Source organism: Pinus tabuliformis, chromosome 3_1 (genome assembly GCF_031772625.1).
Source record: "Pinus tabuliformis cultivar Carrire ecotype Pingquan chromosome 3_1, CPIR1, whole genome shotgun sequence".
NCBI classification, from domain to species: Eukaryota; Viridiplantae; Streptophyta; class Pinopsida; order Pinales; family Pinaceae; genus Pinus; species Pinus tabuliformis.
Window position 1 is genome coordinate 16,020,916 of NC_142301.1, and position 15,314 is coordinate 16,036,229.

A 15,314-nucleotide genomic window follows, 5' to 3' on the forward strand; every position below is an offset into this window, starting at 1 on the left:
CCCAATCCAAACTTAATTTAGTTTGAAAAAAACAATAAATTGAATTAAAAAATAATTAAATTTCATAATTAAAAAAAATCACAATTTTATAAAATTGCAATAAAATAAAAAAATGTGTTTCCTTATAAGAGGTTATAGGTTCATATCCAAAGTGTGGTAGAGTATGTACATCTCCATAAATTTTAGCAGTCAAATTGTCATGGGGAGGTGGGTCCCTTGTCCCATAAACAAGGGGTCTCATACACCAATTTAGGGACATGTTTGACTCGTGATAAGGCTTGAAGAGTAGGTGCCCCCACCCACATGATGTCGAGTAGGTGCACCCACCCACATGATGTCTCGACTCTTGTTGAGTCATAAGTTATTGGTATATCTGACTAGCTAGCTTTTGGATATACTTTTGGTGTTATAAGGACAATGGAAGATTTGCGCTTAGGCCTTGCCTAAATTACTTCAATGTGTTAGCAATCAACTCGATTTGAGATGACATATTCTTTGTCTCACAAAAAAAAGATCTCATACACCAATTTATAGACATGTTTGTTGTCATAAGGCTGAAGGAGTAGACAACCATATAAACATGATGTATCAACTCTTGCCAAATGATAAATTATTAATATATTTAGCTTAAACTTTATTAAACACTCATAACAATTAAAAAAATTTAACCTTAAACCTCATCCAAATTACTATAACATATTACCAATTCACCATACTTAAAAAAAAAAAACAAACATAAAAGGAAAAATTTCCTTTTGAATAGTAATATCTATCTATTTAAATAAAATAATATTTTTATTTTTAAATAGTCGTATTATGAATGGGCTAAAAAGCAATATACATTTAATCAAAAACATATGTAATAGAGTGGCGATTTAAAATACCCCTTCTAAGGCTTTGCTCATTGATGTCAACATTAACCAGAGGGCGCAGAGTTTGGAAGTGGCGATTTAAAGACCCCTTCGAAGACATTGCTAATTGGTGTCGACATTAACCAGAGGGGGGCGGTGAGTTTGGGAGAGATATATTGACCGGGCTCGCACTGACAATGCTCGCAGGTTCGGTTCCCTCAACTTACATGAATGGCACTAAAGAGAAGGGTGCCAAACTTGGCTAACCTATCTGAGGAGATTAAGTCTCCCCACTAGGAAATCAACGCAGTTTGGATTCAATATAAGGTTCGCCTTACAAACCTCTACAGGTATCTGTCCAAGAAACGAAAGCGGTATTTAACTGTTGAATGATTAAAGGGCGGCTAATAGAACATACACGTTGGCAATAGTTGCCAGAATTGATGACCCAGCGTCGGAGATTGGGGTTTGCAAATTGCGCCAACACATAGCAAACCATTGGATTGAAAGGGTGGGAGAAGGACCAACCTGGGGAATGACAGCCTTGGTGGTTTTCTTATTACAACTGTGCAGTTCGGAGGAAGAGGCCAAGGTACGGTCTTGATTCATGATTGATGGTTTCCGTGTGCCACTTTTATGGTTTCAGATTTGGATGCCCCTCTGCAAGTCTTGTTCAGCCCTTGGTACTGAGTTTCTATCAAGGGAAAAACCAATATAATGTAGGAGTACACATTTTCCTATGTGTAATGTCAACAAGGGTACTTAAACACTGAATTAGCTATTTATTGATTTGTTCTCCACTTAGATTTCTACCATTTACTTCCCAGATTTGAGCGATGATCTTACCATCCTCTGGCATTTCTAGGAATATTGATTGGTGGCTATCTGTATTTTCGTTTTTGTTTTTAAACACCATACATGGAATTTGAATGCCCTATTTCTAGGAATGTTGGTTGGTGGCTATCTGTATTTTCGTTTTTGTTTTTAAACACTATACATGGAAAATGTAATGTATGGAGTTGTTTAGGAGCTATAACTGTGGCATCTCTGGCAAGCACTACTAGCCACGGGATGGGTAGCCAGGAAATAGGGCATTCAAATTCCGGTCTCAAGGATCCATTTACCTTGACATAACATCACAGGGACAGGTCTCCCATAGAAGCTTGAAACAGTGCGATTTAATGCATCAAGGATCCATTTACCTTGACATAACATCACAGGGACAGGTCTCCTATAGAAGCTTGAAACAGTGCGATTTAATGCATGCAGTGGAATTTACAAGCATTGACCAACTATTTGATGACAGCCTAGTGCTCATATATATAATTAATCAAACACACACCTGCAGCTTGTGATCACATAATTTTTATAGCAAAAATAATATTAATTTTGCAGATTCATAAATAAGAATAGAACACTTATTTTTTAACAGGATTATGCCTGGAAACTAGCTGTCTATGAACAATTTTGTACCCAATTCCAGGCAGCTATTGAGGTGACAAGGGTGAAGGAACCAAGCTGTTGAGGCTCACTCAACCCAACCCTTTTTCTCTCATACTTAGCCAATTTTGTTATTGTGGATCACTCCGGGCATTAAACTTAACTCATTATACAACCATGGCACTCTCTTTCACCACCCAATACAACTCAAGGGAGATTTTCTCTTTCTTTGCGCAACAATGCCTTGGGGATATCCTTTCTTCCGTTGCTCTTTGGTGTGGGCAGAAAGAGTGCAATCTGTTTAGTGCTTTCTAGAAATTTCCTGCAAGAATAGTGCTTGGTTCTCAAGCATCCAAAGAGAAACAAGTATATGGTGGGTGAGGGTTTCTAGCTTGCCTAGCCTCTATGCACCATTAGCAGTCACATCACCATTAGGAGCTTTAAGCTCCATTTCCAATGCCTGGTAGTCCATCGTGTGCTTTCCCAACGAATACAACCACTGAACCCCCAATACCATATTGATGCCTGCAAGATCTATCACATAAAAATCACTTGTAAAATTATAATTACCTAGTGTTACGTTTAAACCTGGTATCATTCGGGTGCAATCCAAGTTATATCCATCCACAACTATTACATCCAGGCCTTTGAACTCTTCGGTGGGAAGTCCTCTTTTGGCCACCAATGCTACTTCAATGAAATTGTGTGTGGCTCCTCCATCAATTAGTGTTGTAATGCGTTGCCCCTTGACAACTCCCCTGACCCTGAAGGTGTAATACTTATGTGTACCTAAAAGGGTTGCAATCTTGACTTGGGATGAGACTTCTTTTCCTTGTTGGTCTTTTCTTCACCCTTCGCTTCCTCTTGTGGTTCTTCCTTGGAACTACTAAGATTTTCTTCTTCTTTTGCTTCCTTTTGCAGTGACTCTTCTTCAATATTTGGAGTGGCCTCTTCTCCTTCTTTGTCGTCAGAGAGCACCTCGATGTAGTGAATCTTCCCCTTTACTAAAGCTTCCGTAAAAAGCATGACTAATCTTTCTTCGGATATATCTGTTACCATGACAACAATACGTTCAAATTTTGAAATGAACTCTTCATGCAATCCTCTCTGCTTGAGAAGTGCCAATTCTCTGGAGTGTATGTTTGAGTTCTTCTAGTCAAACCTTTCTATCAACCTGTTGTGGCCACAACTACCACCCTATTAAAACATGCTCTGATAGCAAATTTTAAATGGGCCCCCTATAAGTCTGATCTATCATCTCTCTGAATGATCCTTTTCATCCTAGTAATTTTAACTCTATGGAGGGCCCAATCTTCCATTCACAAATGGGTAAAGCCCTTTAACAAATCCCTCGCTTAAGCCCTTCATTCCTATGTTTATCGGGATTTTTTTAACCCCTCAAAACCCTCATCGCATTATTATTCCCACCACAATGCCTTATAGCGGAAATCCTTCACAAAGCATGCATAAACCCTTTTCGGGGCCTATCGCAATAACACAAGGCATTCATGGCTTCCAGACCCGATGGGTTTTATTAACTCAAATGTATGCATTTTGGGTCTGGAGCCCCAGCGATCAAGCCCCATCGCAGATCGCTATCGGCCAAGCCCCATCGCAGATCGCTATCGGCCCAGCCCCAAAGCCATGTGTATAAACAACACACCCCTGGTCTCCAGACCTGCCGGCACTATGAACCGCATTGTATACATTAGCGGGTCCGACCCCCAATCGCATATCGCATTGGTTACGCGCAGCGATATAGCGGACCCGCCGACCTATCAAATACGATATATATATTTTCGGGTCCGAAGCCCTATCGCACATCGCGATCGGCGGAGCCCCAGGCTTGTGCCTATTGTGATATGCGATAGGGCGGACCTGACGATATTTATAGACTCCATCACATAACTTTTGAGGTCCGGCCTAAGCGATCGGGGCGGAATTTTCAGTGTTTTCCCATGTTTTTCCAAATTTTCCGAAATTACAAAGGATCGGGTTTTCAGTGTAAAAGAAGGGCCTGTGGAGTCCTGATAGTGCAATTGCGCATCGGGGCGGTGGAAGGCATGGGTCCTGTGACCTGAGAGGGGGTCGATACCTGATTGCGATGAAAGGAAGCCCTCGAAAATTGTGCCAAGCCTATGGGTTGAGCGGGAAACTGTATGTTGACTGTGTATCAGGCATAAATCCTTTTCACACTGGTTCAGTAGTTTTACAAAATGAATGAAGGCAACGTTCACGTTTGATTGAACATTTTTGTTCTGTTGTGCCCAATCATCAAGCTAATGATAGCTATCCTTGCAGGTGAGAAGCAAAGGACGGAAGAGGGGATTCGAAGGGCCTTGTATGCAGAAGTGCTGCGTTTAAGGGTTTGGCCGCAAGCGTTCCAGGTCGAAACCCCACGCGTTGCCTGTACATTCTGTAAGCAGAGTTGTCCCGGTCTTCATTATGGGAAGGCAACAGACAATCACCCTTTTCACCAACATCTGTTCTCTTCCTCAGGAAAGGAATCGATCCGGTCGTTATACTTTCTACATGCTAGCGGTCACGCTGACAATCCTACCTCTGTGTACTTGATTTGCATATCTGAAACAATGGGAAGATGAAGAGGCAGGGTAGACCTAGAGTCATGGGGCTTTTGCATAAGTATTACCTCCGAAGAGGAGAAATGGCTTTTGATTTTCGAGAAGAACAATGTTGCTTTATTGTGAATGAGGAGGACTGTTTTTGAGGGAAGAAGGAGCCTTTAGTTTCAGACTCATTGTATTGTTTTGGATCAGAGTGTTGTTACTGGCATGAATGTAAATGTGATTTATATTTATGCATATTGATGACTTACAGTTCACTATTAGTCTTGTTAAATTGAATGTGATTTAGTTTCATGGTTAACTTGTGAATGGTCTCTGATTTGAAACTAAATTAAACATCAATTGCAGTTTTAATTCCATAGAAGAATGTGGATTCCTATATGAGTGATTGGATTGCAATTTAGCTTTAATACAATCTTGTCCAACTGTGAATTCAGTGATTGATTCATTTGGACTTGAATCTATGCATGATGTTTAACCTTCTTTATCACGCTCCTGTTGAACATATATATGATGTTTAAACCTCTGTATTATGCTCTTGCAGGATAGATTAGGATAGCTAGGACTAGATTAGAGTAGTAGAAGTAGTATAGATAGGATTTAATACATAGTGGTTAGCTGTTTTATTTTGTTGATTTAACTGAGGTCTTCCTCTCGGAAGCAATCTTTCGACATGTTCAAACAGTTTACGGGGTCCCTTAAAACCTGTCGGAGCTAGCCATTCCAAAAGAAAACAGGTCTAATTGGGGCTTGCGATCAAGTGAGCATTAGCCATGTCAAAAAATTGGCGCTAGAAGGAGGGCCTGAATCGTTGTCTCCAGCTTTTCAAGATTTCATCTATAAGTGCCACACATGGATTCAAAAGGATTAATGTATGGATTGTAAAGGTCAGAGAGATCCTGCCACACATTTGAAAGAGCCTCATTTTGAAGAAATAGAGACCCCTCTAAGTCCTATTTCCGGGTCACCCAAGGAAGAGAGACTGTGGGAGTATCTTGTCACTCAGGAACAACCAGTCAGAGCACTTACTCGGGCTTATGCTCGTTCCCTCTCTCAGCTTCCCATCTTTCACTCTTTACCTCCGACAACTAAGAGAAAGCCAAGGATCTTTACCCTGAGTGAAGATACATCTGCAGCCACTTCTCTCGAAGATATTGTGCTAGAATCCTTGCAAAGTATCGACACCCCTTGGGAAGAAATTCTTGAGGATTCCCCTTCTAAAGGTAACTCCTCGCTTGATTTTGAGAATCCTAACGGAGAAGTCTCCAACCAAAACTTCCCTGTCCATAATATGGCCAACGTTCCTCCTCCAGGTGGGAATCAGCCTCCACCTCCTCCTCTGGGTGGGAATCAACCTCCACCTCCTCCAGGAGCACTCCCTCCTTGGCTTGCACAAGATGTTGTAGCGGTACTTGGGCAGCAACATCCTTTACCCAAAATACAGAAAGAGTGTTACCCAATTTCGACCCTAAGTGAGGAGATACCGCTGATAACCATATTCGCTCTTTCTTCCTAGCCTTGCGCAGGTTGGGGGTCGCCAATGAAGATGTGGTGTGCCGCCTATTCTCTTTTACTTTGACTAGTGCAGCCTCCATGTGGTATTTCAGCTTGAGAATAGGGTCAATCACCTCTTGGGATGCTTTTCAGCAGGTCTTTTTAGACAAGTTTGGTGATGACAAAACACCTGCGGCCTTAGTTTTAGAACTATCCTGTCTGAAAATGGAAACCAAGGAGAAGGTTAAGGATTTTAACATCCGGTTCAACACCTTGTTCAACAGAATCCTAGTCACCGCTAGACCTACTGAAGAGGTGCTAATGGAATTCTATATCTCTGCTCTCCCTGTCCCTACAACGATGTGGGTTAAAAGGAGTAATGTGCAAACCTTACAAGGTGCTATTGATGAAGCGGTGAAAGTTGAAAATGAAATGATCAACCTCACAACATGCCACCCTACAACTGGAGAAAAGAAAGCCTCTCAGACATCCAAGAAGAATAATGGAAATGATAACAAAGGGGCTGAAACTAAAGACAAGGACACCACGGATGTGGAAGGGTTGCATCGGATCATTAAGAAACTTACGAACACAGTCATTGATATGAGAAGGAATCATGGAGAGAGTACTAGTGGTAAGGGAGGAGATTATAATAATAGAAAACCCTTCAAACCTTTCTACCGGAAGAAAATAGAAGGTGGTCATGGTCAGCTTGCATTGCCTGCTCCACCTAATGAAGGGGCTTTAAACACAGAAGAATTGGCTCTGATTGGATCGCTCCTCAACAAAGAAGAACCTATACTGGAGCTCGAACCAGAATAAGGAGACGAGGAGGAATACCAAGTAGAAGAACCCTCGGATGAGGAAACCCAAATTAATGTGCTGTGGGATTTCCATAGTGATGAGAATGACGACGAGGGAGATAACACTGCAGAAATCAACGCTAATGAAATCCACATGCGCAGTAAAGGGTTGCTTCCAGGTGCGACAAAGCCCTTAGACCGAACAAAGCAAGATGTTCGCCCTGTGAAAGCATCCGCTCCCAGAGTTCTTATCGAGAAGAGTAGGCCTGGCGGTCAATCCAAGAATACCCCTGTTGCAAGTCACCCAGAGAAAGAAAATGCATCTCCCACTGCAACGAAGGCTACTCAACATGGTAAACTCCCACTTAAAAATGGCAAAACAGGTATGTTTACTTTGCCCTATCCTGTTTATAACATTGATTATAATATTGTGGATGATCTCAAGAAGTCTAGGGCCAATATCACATATTTTGACTTGTTAAAATTAACACAGCAAAGAGATTTGCTGCTGAAAGCTATGAATGAGTGGAACTGCAAAACCCCCACCACCTCAAGCACCCAAACCAAGAAGCCAATGTCCAAACCTGTTAGTACCACTAGTGCAGCCCAAATACCATCAACTATGGAGGCCACGTTATCTAAAATGAATCGAAAACCCCAAGATGTCAGCGCAGCCATGATAGGGAGGAAATCGAAATCTATGACTCCACCGTTCCTCATTACGTTTGAAATTTTCAACATGAACGTCCACAATTGCTTGGTAGATTCCGACGCCTCATCCACTGTCATGCCTTATGCTGTTGCTAAAAGACTTCAGGCCATACCTGAAAAAACTGGAACTCGAATCATGCAATTAGATAGGACAAATGTGACAGTAATTGGAGAATTGAAGGATGTGTTGATTCGGATGGCTGCTAAACCACAATACACACAGGTCATTGATATAGTGGTAGTCGATATACCTGAGGCCTATGGAATGCTGCTTAGCAGGGACTAGTCAGCAAAATTGAACGGATACTTCTCGACTGATTGGTCCCATCTCTTGTTGCCTCAGAAGGGAAAGGGTGATATGCTGAGAGTCGATAGGGAAAGATACATGAAGTATGTGGTAATGGAACTAAATGGTCCCAATGAACTTGTAATGTTTACCAACTCCATCCTTGGGAACTATAGTTTCAATGTTTATACTACAAAAACCTGTTTTGGAGAGTTTCATGCAGAAACCGTTGAAGAAACTTTGACACACACACAGTTGGAAATTCCCTCCCATAATCCAACTGATGAGCTATCCTGTATTATAGTAGATGATAGGACCAATTTCTTAGATAGTAGTTCAATTGATGTAACATTAGATGCAATATTCTGGACACTCTATTTTGATGGTTCTAACTGCCTTGAAGGTGCAGGTGCTGGAAGTATTCTCATTGACCCGCAAGGGAACCAACATCTAATGGCCAACCGGTTGGAGTTCGCATGCACCAACAACACAGTGGAATATGAGGGCCTGCTGCAAGGCCTGAAGAAAGCCATTGGTATGAATGTGAAAAATCTTAAAGTTTTTGGTGACTCACAAATAATTGTAGATCAGGTAAGGAAAATGATACATTGCAATTCTCCACACCTGGTGAGGTACCAGCATGAGGTATGGGATTTAATTGACAGTTTTGATTCCTTTAATATTACATACATACCTCGAGGCCAAAACCAAGATGCTGATCTGATGGCTAATATGGCTGCTAAACTTTTTCCTGATTTTAGATTGAAGAAAAATAAATGTTCTGTTGAATTGATTTTCAGACCGTCCGTGCTTGATAACATCTCGAATTGGCAGGTTTTCGAAGATGATGAGCAAATCCTTGAGTTCCTACACTGCGAGAAGACATTCAAGAGTGCAGTCATTGACGAAAAGGAGCATGACAAGCTTATGAGTGAAAGGGAAGATGAGGAAAAGGATCAGCCCAATGTGATTCCAAAATCAGTGGTTAGGATGGAGCACTTGTATGACTTGCATGATAAATTCAAGAAACCTACTAACTGCAAAACACACAGCTCGTCCATGAAGTATGAAACGGTCAACCTTGGGACCGAAAAAGACCCAAAAAATGTCAATCTGGGCCTGGGGTGCTCTCCGCAAGAAAAGGCTGCATTTGTCAAACTATTTAAAGAATACAAGGATGTCTTTGCATGGACATATGAAGACCTAAAGACCTTTGATACCAGTATTATGCAGCATGTGATCCCTTTGGAAAAGGAGGCCAAGCCCTACCAACAAAAGCTGCGTAAGATGCATCCAAGCCTAGAACCATTGGTGAAGAAAGAACTGAACAAGATGCTGGATGCTAAAATCATATTCTCGGTCAGACACACCCGCTGGGTAGCCAATCTCGTGCCAGTGAGAAAGAAAAATGGAGACATCAGGCTGTGTATTGATTTTAGAAACCTAAACAGAGCGTCTCAAAAGGATAACTATCCTGTCCCTTCTATGGAACACATCCTTCAGTGCGTTTCTGGGTCTGAAATGTTGTCCCTATTAGATGGGTTTTCAGGATATAATCAGGTACTGGTATCTCATGGGGATCAGCTTAAGACAACCTTCAACACCAAATGGGGCACCTACGCATACCGTAAAATGCCTTTTGGGCTCATTAACGCGGGTGCCACATTCCAGAGAGCTATGGACATAGCCTTTTGAGGGTTGATGAACAGATCGGTAGTGGTGTACATGGATGACATCACTATGTATTCATATCGCAGGAGGGATCACATTTATCACCTGAGGCAGATTTTCGAAAGATGCCGAAGGTATGGAATTTCTTTGAATCCCAAGAAGAGCATCTTTGCAGCCACAGAGGGGAAACTACTGGGTCATATCCTTTCTAAAGACGGAATTGTGATTGATCTTGAAAGAATACAAACCATCATGAGAATACAGCCCCCTGCCAATAAAAAAGCCATGCAATCTTTCTTCGGGAGGATTAATTTCGTTAGAAAATTCGTCTCAGGCTTCGCCGAAATAGTATGCCCCTTGCAGCTGATGATGAAGAAAGACGTTGTGTATAAATGGAGCGATGAAGCCAAGGAAGCGTTTTGGCGAATCAAGGAAGCCATTGTTGAAGCTCCTGCACTGGTCAACCCTGATTTCGACAAAGGATTCTTCTTATACACCTTTGCTTCCGACCTTTCATATGCTGCAATTCTCACTCAAAAAAATGATGATGGCAATGAAGTCCCCATTTCCTACATGAGTTCAAATCTCCAAGGAGCGGAACTGAATTACCCAGATGTGGAGAAACAGGGCTATGCAGTTTTCAAGGCCATTAAACATTTCCGCCCTTACTTACTAAAGGCCAAGACCAAAGTCATCGTGCCCCATCTTGTTGTAAGAGCCCTCTTCATGTAGAAAGAAATGGGTGAACGAAGAGGGAACTGGATAACCGCCCTTCAAGAGTTCGACCTGGAGATAAAGCCGACATAGTTTGAGGGCAGGGACTTTGCAGGCTGGCGGCAAAAGCCTTAGCAGACCAAAAGGAGGCATCCGAAGAATCAGGAACGTTGAGCGTGCAATACACACAAAGGGAACTCAGGGAGGAGCTCTTATGGAGTAACGAAGCGCTGATGTATGAGCGAGAAGCATCGGAAACCTTTTTGGACCCTGAGTCGTGGTACCATGACATATGCTTCTATCTAGTGCGGGGTTCGTGTCCTGAACACATGGATGCATCATAGAGGAGAGCACTCAGATTGAAATCCAATCTGTATCATTTGGCCGACAACATCTTATACAAAAAAAATCATGATGGAATCTGGCTGAGGTGTTTGGAGAAAGATGATGCCAACCATGTATTGAAAGAAATGCACGACGACCCAGCAGGTGGTCACTATGGCAGAGAGACCACTGCTCACAAAATATTGAGAGCCGGATATTATTGGCCCACAGTGTTCAGAGACTCGCATGCCTATGCTCGCAAATGCAAGGTGTGCCAAACCGCCGCAGGACGAGAAAGAAAGCCCGCTGTTCCCCTCAGGCCTGTCATGATTTACCGACTGTTCCAGCAATGGGGCCTAGACGTCATAGGCGAGATCACTCCAAACTCCTCACAACAGCACAAGTATATACTCACAGCGACTGATTACTTCACCAGATGGACCGAAGCCATCCCGCTCCGGAAGGTGAACGAAGATGAGGTAATATCATTCATTATCAACAGGTATGGCATCCCTGACGCTCTCATTTTTTATAACACTTCTTACTTTTCATCTCTGAGACTGACTGAGTTTGCCATTGATAAGTCAATCCACATAAAATATGCAGCAAACTATTACCCCCAGGGAAATGGAGTTGCAGAGTCTTCCAATAAGAACCTTATCCGCATAATCCGCAAGTCAGTCGCTGATAACCAGAGGAACTGGCACAACGCCTTGAAAAATGCCCTTTGGGCCGATAGGGTCACCCCTAAAGTGGCCTTAGGAAACTCTCCATACTTCCTAGTCTATGGACAGGAAGCCATCTTGCCCCCAAACGTTGCCCTTCCATCCTTACAGCTCTCCCAAGCTTCAAGAGGAACCCCTTCAGCCCCGCTTCAAGAAAGGATCGACCAACTGATGAAGTTGGAGGAATTAAGGGATAGAGCCAGAATTAAATTCAAAAATCACCAAATGATTGTAAAAAAATGGTTTGATCATCATCTGGCAGGAGATAAAGATTTCTAAGTGGGGGAGCTAGTCCTGAAATGGGACAAGCTGAGTGAGCCAAAGGGTAAACACACAAAATTCCAACACCTATGGCTGGGCCCATTCCAAGTTGTTGAAAATATTGGTCAAGGGACTTACAGGTTGAAAATGTTACAGGGAGAGACTGAAAAGCTCCTTGTTAATGGCCAACATTTGAAGAGATACTTCCAGTAGCCACCACATTGGTGGTTGCCTCCTGAGTAGGTTAGAGTTCATTTCATTTTTGCTGTTAGTTTAGTTGTATTTCTGTCCTTTCCTTTGTTTTCTGCCAAGTCTATTCTCCTGCTGTTTTGAATTACATTCCTTTTCAGCCAGCTGATTGTAGTCCTCCGGTCTCGTTCTACCTTTCAGATTTTCCCTCATTCACTACTCTCGGCCTTTCCCTTCCTCATTAGCTTGCTGATGATTTTGCTGTTCTTGAATCCATCATTTCCCCGCAAATCAAACAAACCTTCTATCAGCCCATGAGCACTTGAGAATCAGTAGTGGAATGCAAACCGAAACCCCTCATTGGCATCTGTTGGGAACTGTGTGAGATTTGTTGATAACTTGGACATCTGGAGCATGTAGGGGCATCTTTATAAAACAAAAAATGTGTAACTACAACTGGACTAGCATGGAGGAATGCTGCATTTAAATAAATCCCACTCAGACCTAGCCTATACTTGCTTGTAAGGTTTACAGTCATTCTCCATTGGTCCCATCCACATTAAATGGTCCAATACCTGTTACTCACAAGTAAACCTCCTTTCATGGGCTAAGCTCACTATCTCATACCCTGTGGCAAATCTAATTGTGCTCTAGTCCTTGTGCCTGAAACTGGAAGGACTTATCTAAAAAGAAATGAAATGTCAAGTCCTTGTGCCAATCTGGAAGGATAGGTTGTTTGGGAAGCCGGTTAGAGTAAGGACTGTTGCTAGGCTCAGAGTACCGGTTGACACAGCAAGCCCAACCTTGCTTAAGCGGTTTAAAAATATGGCATGATCCATGACTATGCCCCATTCAATCAATAAATATAGCATTGAAATTCTCATATAAAGTGCAAGGAAAACATGTCTACATCAAGCTTGATGAGCAATAAAGAGCTGAGGTACACACCTAAACAGGTATGGACAGACCAGTGACGGCCCCAAAGGGATTTTTGAAAGTGGGAAACAGGTAAAGGAAGGTCAATAAACCCCATAATACTGCCATTGGAGAATGCCTGTCAAAATCATATCAGCAAGTAGAAGCTATTTGTCTCTATCCCTTTTGAAGCAGTAATGTTTAAGTGGAACCCATGCTTGTCCATCTATATAGTTTGCATTTCAAGTTTATTTTAACATCCTGATGTTCTATTGATCTGAAGGTTATTTGGAAACAGAGATAACTGGTTCGCCCAGTGGTTCGCCATTTGTTGTGGCCACAACTACCACCCTATTAAAACATGCTCTGATAGCAAATTTTGAATGGGTCCCCTATAAGTCTGATCTATCATCTCTCTGAATGATCCTTTTCATCCCAGTAATTTTAACTATATGGAAGGCCCAATCTTCCATTCACAAATGGGTAAAGCCCTTTAAGCCCTTTAACAATTCCCTCGCTTAAGCCCTTCATTCCTATGTTTATCGGGATTTGTTTAACCCCTCAAAACCCTCATCGCATTATTATTCCCACCACAATGCCTTATAGCGGAAATCCTTCACAAAGCATGCATAAACCCTTTTCGGAGCCAATAGGCATTCATGGTGATCTGATAATCACCCTATGAGTGACCTCAGTTGAAGATTTATTAAACAAAAGGTATTACAGACTCATGTGCTGGTGTGTGTGTTCTGTGTTATTGAAACATCGGATCGATCAGATTGCCAATACACAGACATTTAAATGGAAAGACAGCAGAGAAATACAGTAAGCAACACAAAGACACAAACAGTTTTAATAAGGAGTTCACCCTATTCTCCAGGGCTACGTCTTCGGTCCAGCTTCAGTGGTGGCCTTGTTTTATTGTGACTTACAGCAGAGAAATTACATTACAGGGACTCAATGTGAGTTCTCCTGAAGCAGATTTTGCTTGGCAGGGTGGTTCTTGGATTCCCTAAGCCACTCGGAGTACACAGACTCTTGTTCTTCCTACCAGCTCTGTGACCCTTGGTCTACAGTGGAAAGAGCCAACTATGGCGCTCAATCCGGACAGATTCCTCTATGGGAAGGCTTGAATCTTCAAGCTCTCTGGTGCTCGATGCTGCCTTTGGTCAGCTCGGCCCTCTGTTTCCTCTGCTTGGCTTTACTGCTCTTTGTGTTCAGTCCTCCTCTCAGGGTTCACTGTTCACTGTCTCTCTTGGTCGCTTGGACTCTTCTCTATTCCTCTTCTCTCTGTCTCTATTCCTCTTCTTAGGTCATGGCTTTAGCCATTCGATCTCTATGTGTTCGGTTCCTCTCTCGCCTACGTCGATTCGCCTTCCGCCTGTGTGCTTGGAGTTCCCTGTTTGGCGTCAGCATGAACGCTCAGGAAGTAGCCACGTGTCCTCATTGGAACGGCGCCAGCCTGCGTGTCGATTCATTTATTCCGTTATGTCGTGGATATGTTCTTTCTCCACTGTGGCGGTCAATGGATTCCAAATCCCCTTAATCGCGACTTAATTCCCTGTTGATTCCGCTTTTGTCTATCGGGCGCAATCTCAGCCGTCCGATCTGGGCTCCTCCCGATCCAATGTCATACGCACGTCGAGCGCTTTTGACTTGCTCGACCGTTAACGCATGATCACGGCGGTTTTTCTCTCACCTCCGTTGCCACGCGTCGATCGCTGAGTGTGATCACTCTGCTTTCTCCAAAACCTCTTACCATTCAAAGGCGCCCCGATCAAACTGTCGGTTTCCAGGTCGCGGGTCCCACCTTCATACGATGGCGCTTTTCGTTTCTTCGCCCACGGTCCTCTGGCTCCCAACGTGACCGAGTGCTTAAGGCTCCACCATTTGGCCCTGTTTGCCCAGCGAAGTGCTAGTCGTGCATCGAAAATCAGCTCTTTTCCCATTTCGGGGCTCCCAGGGGCTACATCGACCTCCTGCGCAGTCTCTATGGGCCTCGGTCAGTGCACTTTGACCGAGGTCCTTGTCGTTCCGCGCCGGCTGCCATGGCCACTGGTTCTGGGTGTTTTCGATTGCTGTTTTGGATTCTTCAAGGATTTGTTTCGTCCCGATACAATCATGGTTCTATGATAGTCGTTTATGGATTCGATTTGGATCACGACCTGCCTACTGAAAAGCTTTCTGACCACCAAAAGTTGGTTTTCTTCAAGCATCGAGTAAGTGAGGAAACTAGTGTCTCACTTGTCCAATCTCAATCCACTTCGCACTGCTCGGCTTCGAACTTTTAAGCCCAATCATGAGGTATTCCACCTGTCCACTGCGCGTCGTCCTTACCTTCTTGT

General features: G+C 43.0%; 1 protein-coding gene across 2 annotated transcripts in view; it reads left to right on the forward strand.

The window, feature by feature from the left end:
• Positions 1-870: 870 nt before the first annotated feature.
• The window catches only part of LOC149185551 (uncharacterized), a 172,205-nt gene continuing 157,761 nt past the window's right edge, over positions 871-15,314 (forward strand). For both annotated transcript variants that reach the window (XM_089410725.1, XM_089410724.1), the window contains exon 1: positions 871-1,443. The gene's annotated coding sequence lies outside the window, so the exon portion shown is untranslated. The remainder of the gene's footprint in view (positions 1,444-15,314) is intronic.